The following is a 19,569-nucleotide window of genomic DNA, read 5'->3' on the forward strand; positions in this document are numbered from 1 at the left end:
CTTTTGACTTTATTTATGGTGTCTTCTGCCATGGTTAAAAAAACTGTTACATATGTAGGCGATTTTGTCTACTTTTTTCTTAATTGGCTCTGGATTTCCTGTCTTTTTTTTTTAATCTTCCCAAAACTCAGCTTTTATTACAGAGTACTCTAAATTAGATATACTTTTCTCTGTTACCATTTTGCATGCTCACTAAAAGTCTGGTCTCCTAAATAGGCATAATGAAAAAATACAATATTAAAACTTTTTTTTTTGAGGAAAAATAGGGAGAAGAAATATTTTAGCACTTAGATATGTAGATTATTTCCAAAATAGTTTAACACTCAACCACCTAGTTTTATCAAAATTAATTTTCTCTGAAGTAGGCACTGTCCCCAGCTGCAGACAATCCTTGCCTTGTACAGTAATGTCAGACCCTAAAAATGGCCATTCAAAGCAATCTTAATAATTGATGGGGGAAATGATTGTTCTGTGACCTTTAAAAATCTGTCAAAATATTAAAAACTCTTACCGTCAGTTATAAGTGTAAAATAAAATGAATAATTGTAATAAGTATTAGTACACTATAATTTAAAACATTAGAAACATTGAGATTTGTGTTATTTCATTGTAAACAACTAATCGAGAGTAGTTTGAACAGTACTTGCCTTTTTTGTTACCTTATGATACTGAGTAAGCATCTTTTCTATACCATTGCAACTTGGCATACTCTTTTTAAGTTTGGATCCGCTTCTGCCATTTTATCAGCTGTGCTTACAACATTGTAAAATCTCTCTGCAATTTCCTTTACTGTGAATTTTTTTTACCGTCACTTCCTCTGGGCCATATTCATCCTTTTCATCACAACCAGTTTCCCCATTTACACTAGGCGTGCCTTCACGAGGTTCCTCTAGCTGCGAATTTCGGCTCTGGAATAGCAGCAGCGTCAACATTCCCATCAGTGATTTCTTCTACAACTCCATTTACGTTCAATTCAAATCTCACTTCTAGCATTAACAGTTTTCATTTCTTCACTACACTTTCATCTTTGTTGGCCAGTTCTTTTGATGATCCATTTTTGTAAAATGTCACAGAAGGAGACAACACACCCATGCTTTGCTGTCTATGAGCAAACTGAATGACGGATGTCAGTAACAAATCATTAGCAGAATTTGAGAGAAGTACCATGACTGGTCACTGATCGTGAAGCACATCTGTTACATAATGATCTGTGGACCAAATAGCTAGCAGGGGTATTTGTAGTTCAGGTAGCTACTCACAGTATATACCATGGTAACTGACATTCGAACTGCGCCGATGGAGGACCGCCTTTACCTACTTGTGGACATTGACCCAGACAGGCTTAAATCTGACTGCTGAGTAACAGCCCATTTAAATTTACATCAAATAATGAATCTTCAAGCACCCTAAATGCAACATTAGTGCACACTGAGTGCATGTTGAGGTGGTTTTCAAATTTTCATCATTTGGCAGTCAACTTTAAAATGTATCTTAGAATGACAGTTTTAGAAATACAGAAGGGACCTTTGGGGAGCCTGGGTGGCTCTGTCAGTTGGGTGTCCGACTCTTGGTTTCAGCTCAGGTCGTGATCTTGAGGTGGTGGGATGGAGCCCACATCGGGCTTACAGTCGGTGGGAAGTCTGCTTGAGATTCTCTCCCTCTCCCTCTGCCCCTCTCCTCGCTCTCTCTCTCTCTAAAATAAATAAATAAAATATAAAAAAAAAAAAAAGAAAAGAAAAGAAATAAAGAAGAGATCTTTAAAGATCCGATAATTTGATGCCACAAATTATCCAGCATGTTTGTTATGAATGATTTCTCCTCCTTTGATTTCAATTTGCTCGTGTAGTCGCTTGAGGTCTCAGCAGCATTGAGCCCCACATTTGGTGGAACCCCAGGCAGGACAAGCATAGAAACATCCTGAAAATCAGGAGACCCTGGCGATCGCAGGCCTCACTCTTCGCTGGTATCACTTACCTGTCAGAACCAGCTGTTGCCTTCCTTGCGAGCCTATTTTTTTGTCTTGTTCCAGTTTCTGGAGCAAATTCAGTTTGCTTTCGTGGGTTTGCAAATTGTAATGACCACAAAGCTTTAGCAGTTCTTCCATCTGAATCAGGTTTTCTTCTCTGCTATTCTTAGAATCAACATCCACACTGCCATTGATTATCTGTGTTCATTTTGGACAAAGTTTCCAGTCAAGTACAAGCTGTCTTCCAAATTTTGCACTCATCTAAGTCAATTACATGCAAATTTTTTTGGCTAGTTTTTTATGTATGTTAAATGAGTCACAAACACGACTTCTGCAAATTCTCAAGTCTGCCTATGTGCTAGGTTTCCTGTCTTGCTCAGGAAGGTCTTCCTTTTCTCCTTTAAACTTACAGCCTTAAAACTTACTATAAGACAGTGATAAATAAAGCAATATAAGCAATGTAAGTTCAATATTTTCTTTATTTTACAGTTAATTCCTATGAACGTGTTTTCATGGTCAGGTACCTGGGCATGTGATTAAGTCCGGGCCCCACCACTGTGGACTTTGGGCAGATTACTTAACTTCCCTGGGTCTCAGTTTCCTCATTATTAAAATGAGGGTGTTATAGCTGGAAGCTTGTACCTCTTAACCCCCTTCACCTAATTTTGCACAAGTACAGCATAGGGGATACAGTTAATAATATTGTAATAATGGTGTAGGGAGATAGATGGTAGCTACACTTACCTTGGTGAAGATGGTGTAAAGTATAGAATTGAAGTCACTATGTTGTGCTCCTGAAACTAATACAACATTGTATGTCAACTATACTTCAATAATAAGTTTTTTTAATTTAAAAGTTTTTAATTAAAAAACTCAGAACAATTTTTTAAGCTGTATTTATTTGAGAGAAAGAGAGAGAATGTGGGGGGGTGGGGAGGGAGAGGGAGAGAAGCAAACTCCCTGCTGATCACAGAGCCGGACACAGGGCTCGATCTCACAACCCTGAGATCATGACCTGAGCCGAAATCAAGAGTCAGGTACAACCAACTGAGCCACCCAGGCGCCCCCGAACAATTTTTTTAAATGAGTGTATTAACTGTACCTAACTCAGGGAGGTTTTGTGAGGCTTAAATGTATAAATTAATGCATAAAAGCTCTTAGCCCAAAGACTGGCCCATAGCAAATACTCAATAAATAGCTATCGTATTAATTATTATTAGCAATACAAACAATCTACATTACACATCTGTTTGTTTTGTTGGTGTCACCCTCATTGATCCCTGGGAATCGTGCTACATACACAAAGCAAAATCTCACTCAACACAGGCGTGTTGTGAATGCGCTCTGAAACCCATTCGCGCTACCATGTCAGGTGTCTGCTCAGGGCACACAGTAGAGATGAGGGGAGCAAGCGTTCGCAGGGGAGCTGGGCCAGCCAGGTTTCATCATGTCAGCCGCCTGGGAAGGGCATTCCGACGTGGGCCCCGCGACTCAGCAGTCATTGCACAAGGCACCGGGAACACACCCTCAGGGAGACGCACGTAGTCACAAAGCAGGTATAGTGTGTCTGCCAGGGCCCCCCACCCCTAAACCAGAGGGCAGTAAGAGGTGACAGACACAAAGATGAGACTCAAAGGGCATGTGACAACCTCGTTCCTGAGGGACTCTGGCAGGCCCTCCTCCCTGGGCCCCCACCCCTCCACCGGCCCCAGGGGCACCTGCCCCAGAGGGGATAGCTGGGGGTGGGGGGGGCAGCTCACAGTGCTGACTAACTGTTAAAAATTGCTGCTCAGGGGCGCCTGGGTGGCTCAGTCGTTAAGCGTCTGCCTTCAGCTCAGGTCATGACCCCAGGGTCCTGGGATCGAGCCCCACATCGGGCTTCCTGCTTGGCGGGAAGTCTGCTTCTCCCTCTCCCACTCCCCCTGCTTGTGTTCCCTCTCTTGCTGTGTCTCTCTCTGTCAAATAAATAAAATCTTAAAAAAAAAAAAATTTAGTGCTTTTTCTGTAGTTAAGTTTATTCCTAGATATTTTATTGTTTTGGTGCAACAATTGTACATGGGACTTTATTTTTTAGAGAGAGAGAGAGAATGCGTGTGTTGGGGTGGGGAGGTAGGGGCAGAGGCGGAGGGAGAGAGAGAATCTCAGGCAGACTCTGTGCTGAGTGCAGAGCCTAACACGGGGCTTGATCCCATGACCCTGAGATCATGACCTGAGCCAAAATCAAGAGTCTAACGCGCTTTTTTTCTTGGTTTATTGTTTTTAAAGATTTTATTTATTTATTTGAGAGAGAGAGCGCGTGCGAGAGAGCACAAGCAGGGAGAGCGGCAGAGGAACGGGGAGAAGCAGGCTCCCCACCGAGCAGGGAGCCCGATGCGGGGCTTGATCCCAGGACCCTGGGGTCATGACCTGAGCCGAAGGCAGACTCTTAACCAACTGAGCCACCCAGGCACCCCTGGGTTTCTAATTTCACTTTCTTAATTTTTTGTATAGCAGGATTGTGACTTTCATTTTCTTCTTTATGCTTTTCTGCATTTTCTGTAGTGTTCTTTTTTATCTCATTTGCCTGTTTCTCACCTAGATCAGAATTCAGCTTCTGTCCCTCAAAGGCCCCTGCTCCTGGCTCCATCTCCCTGCATCTTCACCCCACCCCCCTGCACTCCTACCCCCAATGCCTCTACCACCAGACTCTGCTTCCCGCTGTGTGTCCTATAGTGCATACGTGCAAGAAACAAAGGGATTTTTTAAAAAAATTTTTAAGTCATGTTTCAGGCTTCTCTGAGAAATCAGAAGACCTATCATGCTGCTCCAGGATTCCCATTTGGCAACAACCACGTGGTGCCACCTACGGTCATTCCGTTTCCAGTTCACGTTCCTAGTACAGCCCGTTGTCCCTGCAACCTGGGAACGCTGAGTATTAAGTGGTTTATTTTTCAATAGAACGGTTTTCCTTTTTCCATTCCCATAAGAAAAATGAACAGTCAACCAGGAGGTCCATCTGCATCAGGAAAAAGTCTAGAGAGCAACTTTCTTCGTAAAATGAAGACTATTCCTACATGTTTATTATGCGAAGAGGGGTCTGTTTCACTCATTTACATCACCTGCCTGACCTCTGACCTAGATGATGGCCAAGGTGCCTTCCCAGCTTGGGTGCTCATGATTTCTGGATGTGCTGGGCACTCTCTGGCTTAAGATAAGAATGAAAGAGAAGCTCCCTGACCCACGCACCAGCTCCTGACCCTCGTCTTCTCCCTCAAGCCAGCCTACGGGCTTGACCTTGGGGAAATCAGAGAAACAAACGGCCCCTTCTGTGACCCCATTACTGCAAGCCAGGAAAGAGCCAGCCCACCTGCGCTGGGCTGCATCCCACCTGCACAATATTTTGGGCTCCTAATAACTGAACACCCAACTAAAAGTGACCTAAATGAAGTCAGAAGCAGCCTCGCTGGGCATAGAGGTGAACAAATCACACCACTGCAGCAAGAAATAATGGGGACTAACTGTAGGCAGATGACTCATTGAATTTTCCACATTACCTACACACGCTTCAAGGCCCACCTCAAGTTCATCTGCCTGTGAAACCCCACCCTGGAAAGTCCCCCAACTCCTTTGAACCAAGAGGACTGATAGCCTGGATATCTCCTTTGTAACTAATAACTCACAGCCTTGTGGCATTCCTTGAATGTGTTTGGCACAGAGACAAGTCAATTCTCACAGAACATCATATGAATGAATGAATGAATGAATGAATGAATGAATGAATGAAAGAAATTATGATTAAATGGATGGGAGGAGGATGTGACTGGAGGAAGCCAGCAGACGGATGCATTTACTCAGGAAAGGAAGAAAGGACTTAGACTAAACCAGGGATAATAAAGATGAAAAAGCGATCATAGGTCTTGGAGATTTGGTAGGATCTAGCCACTGGGGGAATGTGGGAGTGAGGAGTTGGAAGGAGTTGACAGTGCATGGGTTTCCTACCTTGGCCTCTAAGTCTGTTCATGGGAGAGGGGAGTCAGGGGTCCCACAGCCCTGACAGCCCCTTCCCCTTACTGCATTGTTCACTCCTGCTTTGGGTACAAGAGGATGCTTCCTGAGGAATAAGCTAAGAGCCCAGTACTGAGATCAGAGTCCAGGCTGTTGCAGCGAAGCAGAGACCGAGAACACACACAGGGAGGGCTGATGTTTGGGTTATATGCCATCATGGAAACTCCCTGAATGCAAAACACTTGCTCAGGTCCTGTGCTGTGGAGAGAGGGGACCTCTCCGCTGCTGGGCTCAGCTGCTGTCATATTAACTCGGGTGCCAGAGTCAACATCCAGGCAGAGGACATAGCTCCATAAATGAGCCCTGAAAAGTACTGAGACCTCATGCTCCTGGGGAAGGCGGAAGAACAGTTCCAAACACTACAGTACAAAGAGCCCCAAACTTTTCATTAAATGAAATCAGGCTGACCTGACCACTGTATTTTACATTTCTCTAGCTTAAAAAAAAAAAAAAGGAACATAGAGGTACTTGGAAGATCATACTCCACGATTTGAAGTGTAAGAGGGACAGCATCAAAACTATCTCCCATTGAGTTGAAATGTCGCTGAGAATAGAAATGGAGACAAGGACTGGCACTTATAATGAGAAAGAACTTCCTTAAACTGAATAAAGCCCACCTATGGAAATTCAGGTTGGTGCACATTCTGGCAGAAAGAGTACGTACACATCAACCACCCTTCTCGAAAGACTCACCACTCAGAAATTTAAGGCTTTTTCCTTTTCATTGCCCTTTCAGGCTTGTTCTCTGGCCTCAACAATCTCTGTTCATTTTGCTCTTCTAAACTCACTCCTCTAATCAGGTTTGCTCATTTCTGTGGCTTGTTTCCTGTTTCTCCTTTTTTTTAATTGAATTTTATTTTTATTGAAGTACAAGTGACATACAGTGTTGAATTAGTTTCAGGTGTACAACATGATTCAACAATTCCAAGTATTAGTTAGGGCTCACCACAATAAGGGTAGTCACCATGTGTCACCAAACAACAGTATTACAGTGTTACTAACTATGTTCCCTATGCTGGACTTTTCATCACTGTAACTTATTTATTATGTAACTGGAATTTTGTGCCTCTTAATCCCTTTTATCTACGTCACCCTCTTCCCCCCCGCCCCCCCCCCCCGCCACCTCCCTTCTGGCAACTACCAGTTCCCTTTGTTTAAGAGTCTGTTTTTTGTTTGTCTCTTTTTTTCTTTGTTTGTTTTGTTTCTTAAATTCCACATACGAGTGAAATCATATGGTATTTGTCTTTCTCTGATTGACTTATTTCACTTAGCATTATATCCTCTAGATCGATCCATGTTGTCACAAACAACAATATCTCATTATTTTTATGGCGGAGTAATATTCCTCTGTGTGTGTGTGTGTGTGTACGTATACCACATCTTCTTTATCCATTCATCTGTGTATGGACACAAGTTGCTTCCATATCTTGGCTATTGTAAATAATGCTGCAATAAACATAGGGATGCATATATCTTTTCAAATTAGTGTTTTCATTTTCTTTAGGCAAATACCTAGTAGTGGAATTCCTAGATCACAGGGTAATTCTATTTTCAGTTTTTTGAGGAACCTCCATACTGTTTTCCACAGTGGCTGCACCAGTTTGTATTCCCACCAACAGTGAGTGAGGATTCCTTTTTCTCCACTGTCTCACCAATGCTTATTTCTTGTCTTTTTGACTTTAGCTATTCTGACAGGTGTAAGATGATATCTCACTGTGGTTGTGATGTGCATTTCCCTGATGATGAGTGATGGTGAGCAGCTTTCATGTGTCTGTTGGCCATCTGGATGTCTTCTTTGGCAAAATGTTTATTCAGGTCCTCCACCCATTTTTTAGCTGGATTATTTGGGGGTGTTTTTGGTGTTGAGTTGTTCCCTGTTTCTCTTCGGTGGCACCTCCAAAATGCTTCAGCAAGGTGTCAGGAGCCCAAGCTATGCCCAACGCAGTGAAGAAATGGCCATGAATTTTTCTGCCATTCCGAATTCCCTTTCCCTGAAAAACAGGCAAAGGATATAAGCAAGCATATTACAGAAAAAGAAATGCAACTGGCCAATAACATACACCCAACTTTACTAATAGAGACGTGCAAATTAAAATAACAACATAGAGGTGCCCTGGGTGGCTCAGTCAGTTAAGCATCCAACTCTTAATTTCAGCTCAGGCCTTGATCTCAGGGTCCAGTTCAAGCCCTCCTTGGGCTCCACACTGGGTGTAGAGCCTACTTTAAAAAAATAAAATAAGGGGTGCCTGGGTGGCTCAGTCATTAAGCGTCTGCCTCCGGCTCAGGTCATGATCCCAGGGTTCTGGGATCGAGCCCCGCATCAGACTCCCTGCACAGCAGAAAGCCTGCTTCTCCCTCTCCCGCTCCCCCTGCTTGTGTTCCCTCTCTCGCTGTGTCTCTCTCTGTCAAATAAATAAAATCTTTTTAAAAATTAAAATAAAATAAAATAACAATATAGCATTTTTCACCTAACAATAAGCAAAGGTAAAAATTACACTGAATATTTGATGTTGATGAAGGATTCTTCAAATTCTACTGGTAGGAATATAATTTAGAACAGTCATATAACATCTGAAGACATGTAATCACTGTCATCCATCTATTCCACTTTGGGGAATTTATCCTTCGTAATTGTTAGCACAAATGTGTAAAGATAGATGAAAAGAGCTGTACTATTGTTTGTAGTAGGAAAAAAATGGAAACAATTGAAATATTCAGTAATAGAGACTAGTTAAATAAATAATGGTACAGACATACATGGAAATCTATGCAGCCATTAAAAAGAATGATGTAGGGGCGCCTGGGTGGCTCAGTCGGTTAAGCGTCTGCCTTTGGCTCAAGTCATGATCCCAGGGTCCTGGGATCGAGCCCCGCATCGGGCTCCCTGCTCAGCGGGGAGCCTGCTTCTCCCTCTCCCTCTGCAGCTCCCCCTGCTTGTGTGCTCTCTCTCTCTGTCAAAAAAATAAATAAAATCTTTAAAAATAAATAAAAAGAATGATGTAGATCTTAATCTACAGAGTTGGAATGATGTCTAGGATATTTTGTTAAATAAAAACAAATTTCAAAAGAGTTAAGTAAATGGGTTCATTTTAAATAACTGTTTATATACATGCAGAGCTATAGAGATATACATAGGAAAAATAAAAACACTATAAAACAGTGATTCTTAAAGTGAGGTCCCTGTGCCAGCAGCATCAGCATCATTAGGAAATTTATTAGAAACAAAATTCTCAGGCCCCACCCAGACCAGCTGAATCAGAATCTCTAGGGGTGAGGCCCAGCAATCTGGTTTACAAGCCCTCCAGGTGATCATGCTCCCTAAACTTTGAGAATCGCTGTTCTAGTAAGAGCATTTATCTAGTAAAAGGTAGAAAGAGAAGAGACCTAGCTGACTTGTTTATTCATTTCTGTGCTGTTGAAAATTTTAATTATGTTCATGAGGAATGTTTCTCAAAGTCATGTACACATCTTAGGAGGTTGTGCTAACTTCTCAGTTGAATCGACCTTACGCTCTCTTGAAGAATATCCAGTGTGTAAAAATTCAGATTTGTGAAAGCCAATAATGTAGGGAAATACTTCCAATACTGCATGGTTTCTGACATCACTGGAGTCAAGTAAAACACATGCATCAGGAATTGAACTTGGCTCTGCTGTGGGAGCTCAGGCTCTCTGAGCCTTGGTGGCCTCCTCTGTCACTGCGGAGTCAACAGCCACCTTGTCCCCTCGCAGGTCATGGGGAAGAGATGACAGGTGGAAAGCACACTACTAATTGTCATATCCTTAGCACCGAGGTGTCTTAAAACACCGAAGCACTCTCAAGAGCTTGATCAACTCATTCCGTTTTGCAGAAACATCATTGTTGCATAAAGCTGTCCCAGAATGACCCTCCCAGTAGCAAGGCTCTGCCGGAGAACCTTGACCCAGACCTGCCAAGGTCACTTTTACTAGTGAAATGTGTGAAACCCTGATGAGCCAGTGAATAGGTGCAAATGATTTCTTCCCACCCATTCCCAAGCCCTCCACCCAGGCGCCTCAAGCGTGTGGTGTGTCTCTTTTATGGCCTGTGAAGGTCCTTCCCAGCTCTCTCACCTCCCTGTCCTCAGACAACAAAGCAGGCTTTTCTGTTCACACAAAGTGCTTGTTGCTCTCTTGATCCATGAGAAAACATGGAGCTGAAGAACAATAATGTGCTACTTCTTTTTGCTTCAATAAAAAAAGAGTTATGACACAGAAGCCTGGGGCCAAAGCAGGCTCGCCGTTGTGTGTTTTGACAAAGAAATCTTTTCTGGATGCACAGTCCACAGGCAGATGGCAGTAAGTGAGTTGGTGCGGCATAGATCATGGAGTTGGGAGGCTCCTGCCTGGTCACTGGGACCTTGGTCTCTGGGCCCAGTTACGTGCTCAGAGTAGCAGGGAGGACCCTGGCCTTCCATCTGGAAGGCCCCAAGCCCAGCCACAAGGAAGAGGGTTGCAGAGGGCAGGTGCAGCTGCATGGAATTGGAGGCCTCCGGGGCTGGCCCCAGCTCCCATCCTGTCCCGCCAGCCCTGCCGGGGTGTCTGATGACAGGGAAGCTGTTGGGACGAACACAGGGGCATCCTCAGTATTCCCCACTGAGACACTGACCTGACAGGTTTGGGGAGGAGTCCAGGAATCAGCCTTTTTTTTTTCCTTTTAACCTCTCTGGATGTTTCTGATAGGCAGCCAAATTGAAGAACATGTTTTCGAGCCATCTAAAACATTTCCCCTTTGGTGAAACCCTGACTGTCCCAGGCAAAACTGGTCTCACCACCCACCTTGGCCTTCTCCATTCTTCACGCGGGCCCCTAAGGGAGCCTGGACCAACGTGAAACAGATTACTCCCTTACACTTCTCTCTCACCTGCGAAAATGAATAGGGGTCAGGTCAGCATGGTCCAACTCCAAGCTTTGCCACTGGTGAGGATTATTTTGAAATCCCTAAATAAAGGCATATTCATCGCGGTTTGTCTCAATATGCTAGAAATGAACAAATGAAAACCCGAGGATGTCACCGTCAGCCTTCGGAGTGGTTGTAACCCCCATTCTACCCTCAAGATGCCTCACGTGCCGGGCATAAAGCAGCTAGTTTCCATCAAATACAAGTGTTCTTAATCTCTTTCCTATTTTTTAGATTAGAAAATAAATATAAATAGAAGTTCTAGTATGTTCTTCCTGCTCCCCAATGGGACATCCTTAGGGATCTCACACCCCACTTTGGAGAGCATTCGTGTAAAACACATAATGGGTGCCTCACACATAGTAGGTGCTGAGTTAATGCAAATTCTCTTCCCTGGGGGGAACATGTTTGGAAAAACACTTGGGATGTCATCCAGTCCTCGCGTCTCTGGGGAGTCTTGGAAGTTTATCTCTGTAGGCAGGGGCCTCAGGGAAGATAAACGAAGGGGCCCAAGTGAGGGGGGCACTTGAGGACTCTTGAGTCTGGCTTGTGTGAGGCCAGACCCTGACAGCAAGGGGTGAGAGTCCCTGAGCCACTCTACTGGGGTCCTCACCAAGGCCATCAGCAGAAACAGCTCACCCAGATGGTCTTGAATGCCGACTCTCCAGAAAAGAAGGGAAGACTGAGAAGAGAGCCCAGGTGCTCGAGCAGGCAATCCGGCCTGCCGAACAGCTCTCTTTGGCTGACAGGAGCCTCCCTCAGACTCCCAGCCACATACAATGTCCCTGACTCAGAAATGCAGCTCTCCTCTTTGCTGAGGGTCATCTTAAATACAAAGCAGATGGAGACCCTGCGGCCAAAGACAGCAGCTTGCACATCCCCAGGTGTGACCGTGAATATCGCGGGTCTTGCCTGCTGCTTGTGGGACCTGGACAAAGGCCACAGGCGCCTTTCTCCTCGTGCATCTTCCTCCCTGTGTAGGGGACGGAAGCCAGCCTGTGGCTGCTCCAAGGGGCAGCCTGACGAGGCGTCTCTGTGCCCACACAGGAACAGCTCTGTGTGGCTGGCTGCGGCCTGTGGTCTCTGACAAAGCCACACGGGGAAAAGCTCTTTCGGGCAACAGGCCTGGCTAACAGAGCGTTGCCGGGCCCGCAGCCGTCCTGTGATGGCAAGTCGCGGCCCCGCCCTCCAGCCCACTTCAGAAGCACAGCTTAAATAACAGCTTTCATGTGAAGTTCTGAAGCGAGCCAAGGTTTGGGAAGCTCCGGGCTTTTTAAGATGTGGCTTTCCTCCTGCTTTGAATGGTCTCCTTTGACTAACCCTAAACCAAGCTCTCAATCAACAAAAATTTATTGAGCACTTACTATATTTTATTTCACTGCAACAAAACTTTTTTAAACATGCTCAAGTGTACCCAGCTATAAGCAAAGCTTCAAATAAAGGGAGACAAGGTGGAAAACAGAGGCACGGTCCCAGAGATGTCACGCACAGCATGATGACTCTAGTTAACAGTCCTGTGGTGTGCGTTTGAAAGTTGCTGAGAGAGTAGATCTTAAAAGCTTTCCTCGCAAGAAAGAAAAACTTGCAACTATGTGTGGTGATGGATGTTCACTGAGCTTATTCCAATAATCATCTCACAAGACACATATGCCAAATCATTATGTTGTACACCTAAGACTAAAACAGTGTTATATGTCAATTTTATCTCAATTTGTAAAATAAAAATTTTAATAAAATAAAACATTTTAAAAAGAAAAGAAAGGCATGGGACTCCAGAGCTAAGAGAGACTATAGCTTAACTTCTGTTTTAGAGATGACAAAACAGGGACGCTTGGGTGGCTCCCTCGGTTAAGCATCTGACTCTTGATTTTGGCTCAGGTCATGATCTCAGGACCGTGATCTCGGGATTGTGAGATTGAGCCCCGAGTCGGGCTCCCTGCTCAGCGGGGAGTCTGCTTCTCTCCCTCTCCCTCTGCCCCTCCCCTCACTCATGCGTGCTCGCTCGTGCGTGCTCTCTCTCTCTCAAATAAATAAATCTTAAAAAAAAAAGAAAAGAAATGACAGAACAGAGGCTCAAATAGTTAACTAACATGCTCAAGGGCTTCCAGCTGGTCCCAGTTAGTAAATGGCATTAGAAGTTGAATCATGGACTCCTAGAGTAGGGGTGGACATCCCAGTATGTTTTATCCAGCCAGGCTTCAACTTCAACTTGCTGATTCCTAGATCCTTCCCCAAGATACGCTGCTGCAGGCGGTCTGGGAAAGGCCCAGAGATCTGCGTTTCTAACAGCCTCTCCACAAAGGCACCCTCACACACATAGCTGATTCGGCTGCGGACACCATTCTTTGAGAAACATGGGGCTAGTCCAAATTTCCAGGAAAAGCAAATTTCCAGGAAGCTATGCCACCTGAGCAAGCTCAGTGATTAGACTCTACACACTTCCTGAGAGGCCGGCATACTCCACTGCTGGACGGCTCTCCGCATTCGAGAGTGTTTCCTCCTATAACAGTGTTCGGGAGGTGCTTTCAGGTCCTAGGAAGACATGTGCTCAGGTGACCCTCAGTGATAAGGCCCCGTGCAGAAGGAAGGAGGGAGGACTTCCAAGACAGGATTGGGGACAGGACTGTAGGGGTCCCCCATGGGGAACTGAAACAAGAGCCAATTGCCATCAGGTGCAGGAAGAATTCTCAGGGACCCAGCGGGTTATCTACCGTCAGAAGTGGGCTTTCATTCTTCCCAAGAGAGAAAATTTGGGTTAACTTGTCGTCATCCTTGATTAATATGCATGCAATTTGTAAATAAGGATGCATTTACTAAAAAGATGCTGAAAATATTTTACTGATACAGATGAACAATTTTTAAAATTGTGCAGAGTAGAGCTTTAGAGCAATGATGAATGAAACAAATCCCTCTTTCACATGATATTTCTTAATATTTAAAGACCATAGCCTGTCCTTCCTAAGTCATTTCTGAAGATGCACCTTCAGTTACTTCAGTCAGATCGGGCTAACCCTTCACCTTCACCTTGCTAGTTGCCATGAGATGGTATTTACCTAAGAACCAGGGCCATTCACCTCTATCACAGGTTCTTAAAGAACTATGCACAGGAACATGCCAGGAAAATCCTTCTCTTTAATTCAAGTAGTCATTTGAAATAGGTTTATTGAGTACCCTCTATGTGGAGTCCCTGCTTAAGCACTGGAGATACAAGGATAGAGAAGACAGGAAAAGCCCCTGCTCTCTCTCATGAGCTTACTACATTTCAGTAGAGGAAACAGGCAAAAACAAACAAACAAACAACAAATATATAATGTTGTATACAAATGTAAGTGCTATGAGAGAAAAAAATAAAGTAGGATTAGGGGCTATAAAGCCATGGGGATGGGTGGCTATCTTAGATAGGATGGTCAAAGAAGGTCTCACTTGAAAGTTAATTCTTAAGATCAGAATGCAGTGAGGGAGAGACATGAGACTATCTGAGGCAAGTGTGTTACACATAGAGGAACATCCCATGCAAAGACCCTTAGGAAGGAACTAGCTTGATTTTGAAGATAACAATGAGGCCAGTTTGTTAGGGGGCAGAGCGGGGGAAGGAGATGAGATCGGGCTGCTTGAGGTCACCAACAATGCTTAATGAGAGCAGTAGTGGAGAGACGGACAGTGAGCCAACCACTAAAATCCTAGTGAAGAAGGGGGAATGACTGAAGGTAGGTCAGTGACTTTAAGAAAGAGGGACAGCCTGTGATTAGAGTCTGATGGCACATGCTTCACCGAAACTGCAGGGTTTTGAGGAAGGAAGGAGAACTTGCCTGGAAGTGGCATGAGGAGCAAGGAGGATCCCTACGCAGCCTCTACACCCTGGTTGGCCTTAAGAAAGGTGCACAAAGGACAGTCTTCTCAGGAGATAGCCAGGTTTTCCTGAAGCAAGGTCAAGTTCCATTCAAAACACAGGTTGCAGTCACAAGCAGTTTTTCTGGTGACAGACCAAGAGTTCTAGAAGGCATAGTAGGAGGACTGGGGGCAGAGAGAGGGAGGAGATTGGTCAGATTGGGAATATAGAGAGGCACATTGCAGAGGTAGGTTTTCTGGGTAGTGATGCCCTGGGAGTCTCAGATTTCTGGTGGAGCCTGCCATAAACAGGAATGAAGGCTGATGGGATTGGTGTTCATATGTTTGAGGGAAGGTGAATTTCCATCTTGGGACTGGTCTCTCCTAGACATTGTAGTAGTGAAATAGGCTTGCTAGGCTGTGGGGACAGTGGTCTTCCCCCTTACTAAGAACACATCACTCTGTCAGCCTCCCTCAAATCACCTTATTCACTTTTGCCCCAAGCTCCAGTTGGTCTCCTGCTGAGCTGGACTGAAGTGTGTGCAGCTGTGAGCCTGAGGCCCTGTCTTAAAGCCAAATGGAAGCTGACTCCTGGGCCCTTATTCCCAAGGCCCACACTTAAACTCAGTCCTTTCCAGAGAGAAGGAGAGGGCTCAGAGTAAAGGTCAGAGTAAAACCGATCCACCTCAGGCTTTCCCAGCTTCCCAGGCAGGCAGAAGCTGCTAGAACATCTTCTCACACAGACCCCACAAGAGAAGAACTGGCCTCCTCCATAGAGAGGCCAGGCCCCAGCAAGAAGGCCCTGTGAGTTCTTTGCCCATGAGCAACATCCCGGCGGAGGGGAGACCGAGGTGGGGGAGACCAAGATGGGGGAGAACATCTTGAGCATGCCCTAGAGTAGGAAAGAACTGCCTTTGGCTTGTGTACTTAAAACCCTGGAATGAAATGCAGGGTCCCAGCACACAGGGTGTGGGTTACGTCAGAGCTGCCCTGCCAATGTCCATTCAGCCCAAGATTATGAGCTGTGGGTATCTCAGTGGCCAAGCTCAAGGGTGCAAGAAGTACCCCCTCTTGATCTTTTACGACTTGGTTTCTGATTCCATGCCCCCTTCCCAACAGCATGGCAGAAAATATAACTTGGTTATCCTTGGTGTGTTCTCAGTGTGTTATGTCAGAGTTCCAGGATACTATGTAGTCAGCTCCAGGATATCACCAGTATAAGAGTGGAGGGACCCATTGGTCTTCAGCTGTCTGTTCCCACAGGTTCCCCTGAAAGGCTCACTGCCTCCTGTTCCCATGGCTTTCTGGATCCAGGGACTCCATGCTGAGACCGTGCCACACAACGGTAAGTGATCCTTTTTTGAGGATCCATGTTCGTGGAGTCCAGCTGTTCTCTGGGGTCCAACTGCTCTCTACCTCTTCCACCCCCTGTCAGTCTGGAAAAATCTCTCGCTTGGGGGAGGATACCAATCTTCCCTGACTCTGCCCTGAATTACCCTCCTCCCTTTGAGCTCCTCAGATCAAGTTCTCCTAAAAGATTAGGCTTTCTGAAAACTACTTGCTTAAGTGTACAAATGGGTAGGGGGAATATACAGGGTAAAAATAATTAGTATCTGAGAATGTTATCCAGCTACTATCCACTATGTTATATAGCTCACGTTCAACTTGATGTCATCAAAGTCCTTCACATCTTTTTCAAGTGTACTGTTGTGAAGAGTGATCCCCCACATCATACTGATTATTTTTTAATACACTATGTGACTTAACATCTCACCCTCTTGAATTGCCTCCTGTCAGTTTCAGTCAGTTATTATCAGGATGGACTTTCAGTTTGATTCTGTGACCCAACATAGTATATAAACCACCGTTCTATTCTTCTGGCTCCATTCTAACATACAGGATTTTTCACATTTCAGTGTTGTGGAAATCAAGATAGCATCTTACTATCAATGTCAAAAGAAACCTAACCAGCTACCAAGCAGAGAAATAAATTAGAATGCTGCCTTTATTTGCTGTGCACATGGGAAATTACCCAATGCTTAGAAGTGTTTATTCACCTGACTCTTACTTCAGTTGAACATTTGCATTTTTAGTGCCATTCACTCTTTTTTTTTTTTTTAAAGATTTTATTTATTTATTTGACAGAGAGAGACACAGCGAGAGAGGGAACACAAGCAGGGGGAGTGGGAGAGGGAGAAGCAGGCTTCCCGCTGAGCAGGGAGCCCAATGAGGGGCTCGATCCCAGGACCCTGGGATCATGACCTGAGCCGAAGGCAGACGCTTAACGACTGAGCCACCCAGGCGCCCCTAGTGCCATTCACTCTTTTAACTTAGGTCTGTATCCCTAAATACCAATCAAAATACCTTTGAAAAATGACCACATCGTGATAAAGTACTGACACAGAAAGCTGTGTCATGTAGAACTTTTCCTGCCACATTTAAAGCAGCTCGGTTAAATAGTCCCTCGGAATAGACTAGAATGTCCAAAGCTAGGAGAGATTGGGGTGATCAGGTCATACCTGTTGTGAGGAATTATCCATGAGATGATGAATATACATCAGTCAAAAGACATTTTTAATTTCCAGTAATATTAACTCAATAAAACTGAGAGTTTAACTAAACTAGGCAGCTTAATAGGCAGGCAGGTCTTCTATACTGCCCCTCACGCTTATCTTCTTAGACCTCAAGGTCCAAGATCTCCAATTATGAACGACCAGCACCACCGCCACCTTCAGGGTACGTTCTGCTCAGCCTTAAACAATTATGGTGGCCTCCATCCCCAATAGAGATTGGTTTCAGATGGGGCTGGTGACCCCATTTTTGCGATGAAAAAGGAAAAAAAAAGTCATGAAGCTTCTCAGAAAATTCCTCCCTCCTAAGAAAAAGACTGAGAGCCCCTTTCTCTCTGGACTTGCTGCGTCTGGATGCAGCGCTGGAACTATTTCAGCCCCCTGCCGGCAGCCTGAAGAGGAAGCCGGGAGAGTCTGGATGGCGGAGCAGAAAGATGGACACAAGCTGGGACCTTGATGACATTGTCAGGGGGCTGAATCAACGAGCCCTGAAGTGTGTTTGATCTCCGAACTTCCAAATACGTAAGATAATAAATTTCCTGATTGCTTACGCTGGGGATGGGGAGAAGGAGGGAGCCTGCCACTGGGATTACTGTCCATGGAGAAAAGTGACTTCAAAGAATCATTAAATTCGGAATGTAACAAAATATTTTGTTTGGGTTTTCAAAAACTCTGTTGTCAAATTAATGATGTGGCATTGATTCCTTTCAAATAATTTGTAAGTTTGTTTTGACACCAGTTGAAATGCACATAGAATTTTCTTGAAACTTGATGTCATGATTTGGAGGCTCAGCTGGAAGGTAACAGAGATAAAATAGCAAAGAAATATTTGAAAATACAATTCATTTAGTATTCACCTTATCAGATATTAAAATAGGCTACAAAAGTAAAAGATCAAACAGAGTATAGTATGGTAGAGAAACAGACCAACAAATTGGCAATGCAGGATAGAAAGTCCAGAAACAGGCCCAAATACATACAAAAATTAGATATGCGATTGTAAATCATCTCAAGTAAATGGTATGAGGCACCTGGATAAACCTTTGGGGGCAGAGAGAAGAACTATACCCAGACCTTCTACCATATGTCAACATAAATCACAGACAAAGATTTAGATGTAGAAAATGAATTTATGAAATAGAAAGTAAATATACTTTTATCTTGGTGAAAAGTAAAGCTTTATTAACATGATACCAAAGGCAAAAACCATAAAAAGAAAAACACCAATTAAATATGACTCACATCTAAAATATTTAAATGCGCCTGAGTGGCTCAGTGGGTTAAGAGTCTGACTCTGGATTTCAGCTCAGATCATAATCTCCCAGTCGCAGAATCAAGCCCCACACTGGATTCCAGATTCTCTCCATTTCCCTCCCCCTCTGTTTCTCCCCCAACTCGTGCCCTTGCCCTCTCGCTCTCGCTCTTTCTCAAATAAATAAATAAAATCTTTAAAAATCTCAGGGGCCTGGGTGGCTCAGTCAGTTGAGTGTCCAACTCTGTTTTGGTTTCAGTCGGGATCTCGCAGTTGTGGGATCGAGCCCTGTGTAGGGCTCTGTGCTCAGTGCAGAGTCTGCTTCAGATTCTGTCTCCCTCTCCCTCTCCCTCACTTTCTTTCCCTCAAATAAATAAATAAAATCTTTAAAAAAAATAAAATGTTTAAAATCTCTTCATGGGGGAAAAACCCTTAGCTAAAATTAAAAGTTACATAACAAACTGGAGAAAATATTTTCAATATATATGGCAGTCCATCTATAAAATGTTTATACCGGGCGCCTGGGTGGCTCGGTTGGTTAAGCAACTGCCTTCGGCTCAGGTCATGATCCTGGAGTCCCGGGATCGAGTCCCGCATCGGGCTCCCTGCTCGGCAGGGAGTCTGCTTCTCCCTCTGACCCTCCTCCCTCTCGTGCTCTCTGTCTCTCATTCTCTCTCTCTCAAATAAATAAATAAAATCTTTAAAAAAATAAATAAATAAAATAAAAAATAAAAAAATAAAAAATAAAAAATAAAATGTTTATACCAATCAATAAGAAAAAACTAGAAAGGGAGCAAAAACTGTAACTGACAAAAGAAAAACATGCGAATGGTCAATAAACGGCAAACATTGCACTTCATAAATAATGAAAGCGATGCACTTTAGAGCCGTGACCAGGATGGATATGCAGCAGGTGTTTCTGCTAAAGCCGTACTCTCTATTCATGCAGCATAATGCCTCCAGACTGGTTAATAAAGAGGTGCTGCCCAGAGCC

The 19,569-nt window shown here is 44.2% G+C and overlaps 1 protein-coding gene and 1 pseudogene across 2 annotated transcripts in view; one reads left to right on the forward strand and one right to left on the reverse strand.

Annotated features, from left to right (window-relative positions):
• Positions 1-16,088, forward strand: part of TGFA (transforming growth factor alpha) — a 130,982-nt gene extending 114,894 nt beyond the window's left edge. Inside the window, exon 7 of one of the 2 annotated variants that reach the window (XR_013441744.1) lies at positions 16,017-16,088. The gene's annotated coding sequence lies outside the window, so the exon portion shown is untranslated. The remainder of the gene's footprint in view (positions 1-16,016) is intronic. The other variant, XR_013441743.1, reaches the window with a different exon arrangement.
• LOC118533494 (ARL14 effector protein pseudogene) lies at positions 1,479-16,483 on the reverse strand (annotated as a pseudogene).
• Positions 16,484-19,569: the final 3,086 nt, after the last annotated feature.

This window comes from Halichoerus grypus, chromosome 10 (genome assembly GCF_964656455.1).
Source record: "Halichoerus grypus chromosome 10, mHalGry1.hap1.1, whole genome shotgun sequence".
NCBI lineage: Eukaryota > Metazoa > Chordata > Mammalia > Carnivora > Phocidae > Halichoerus > Halichoerus grypus.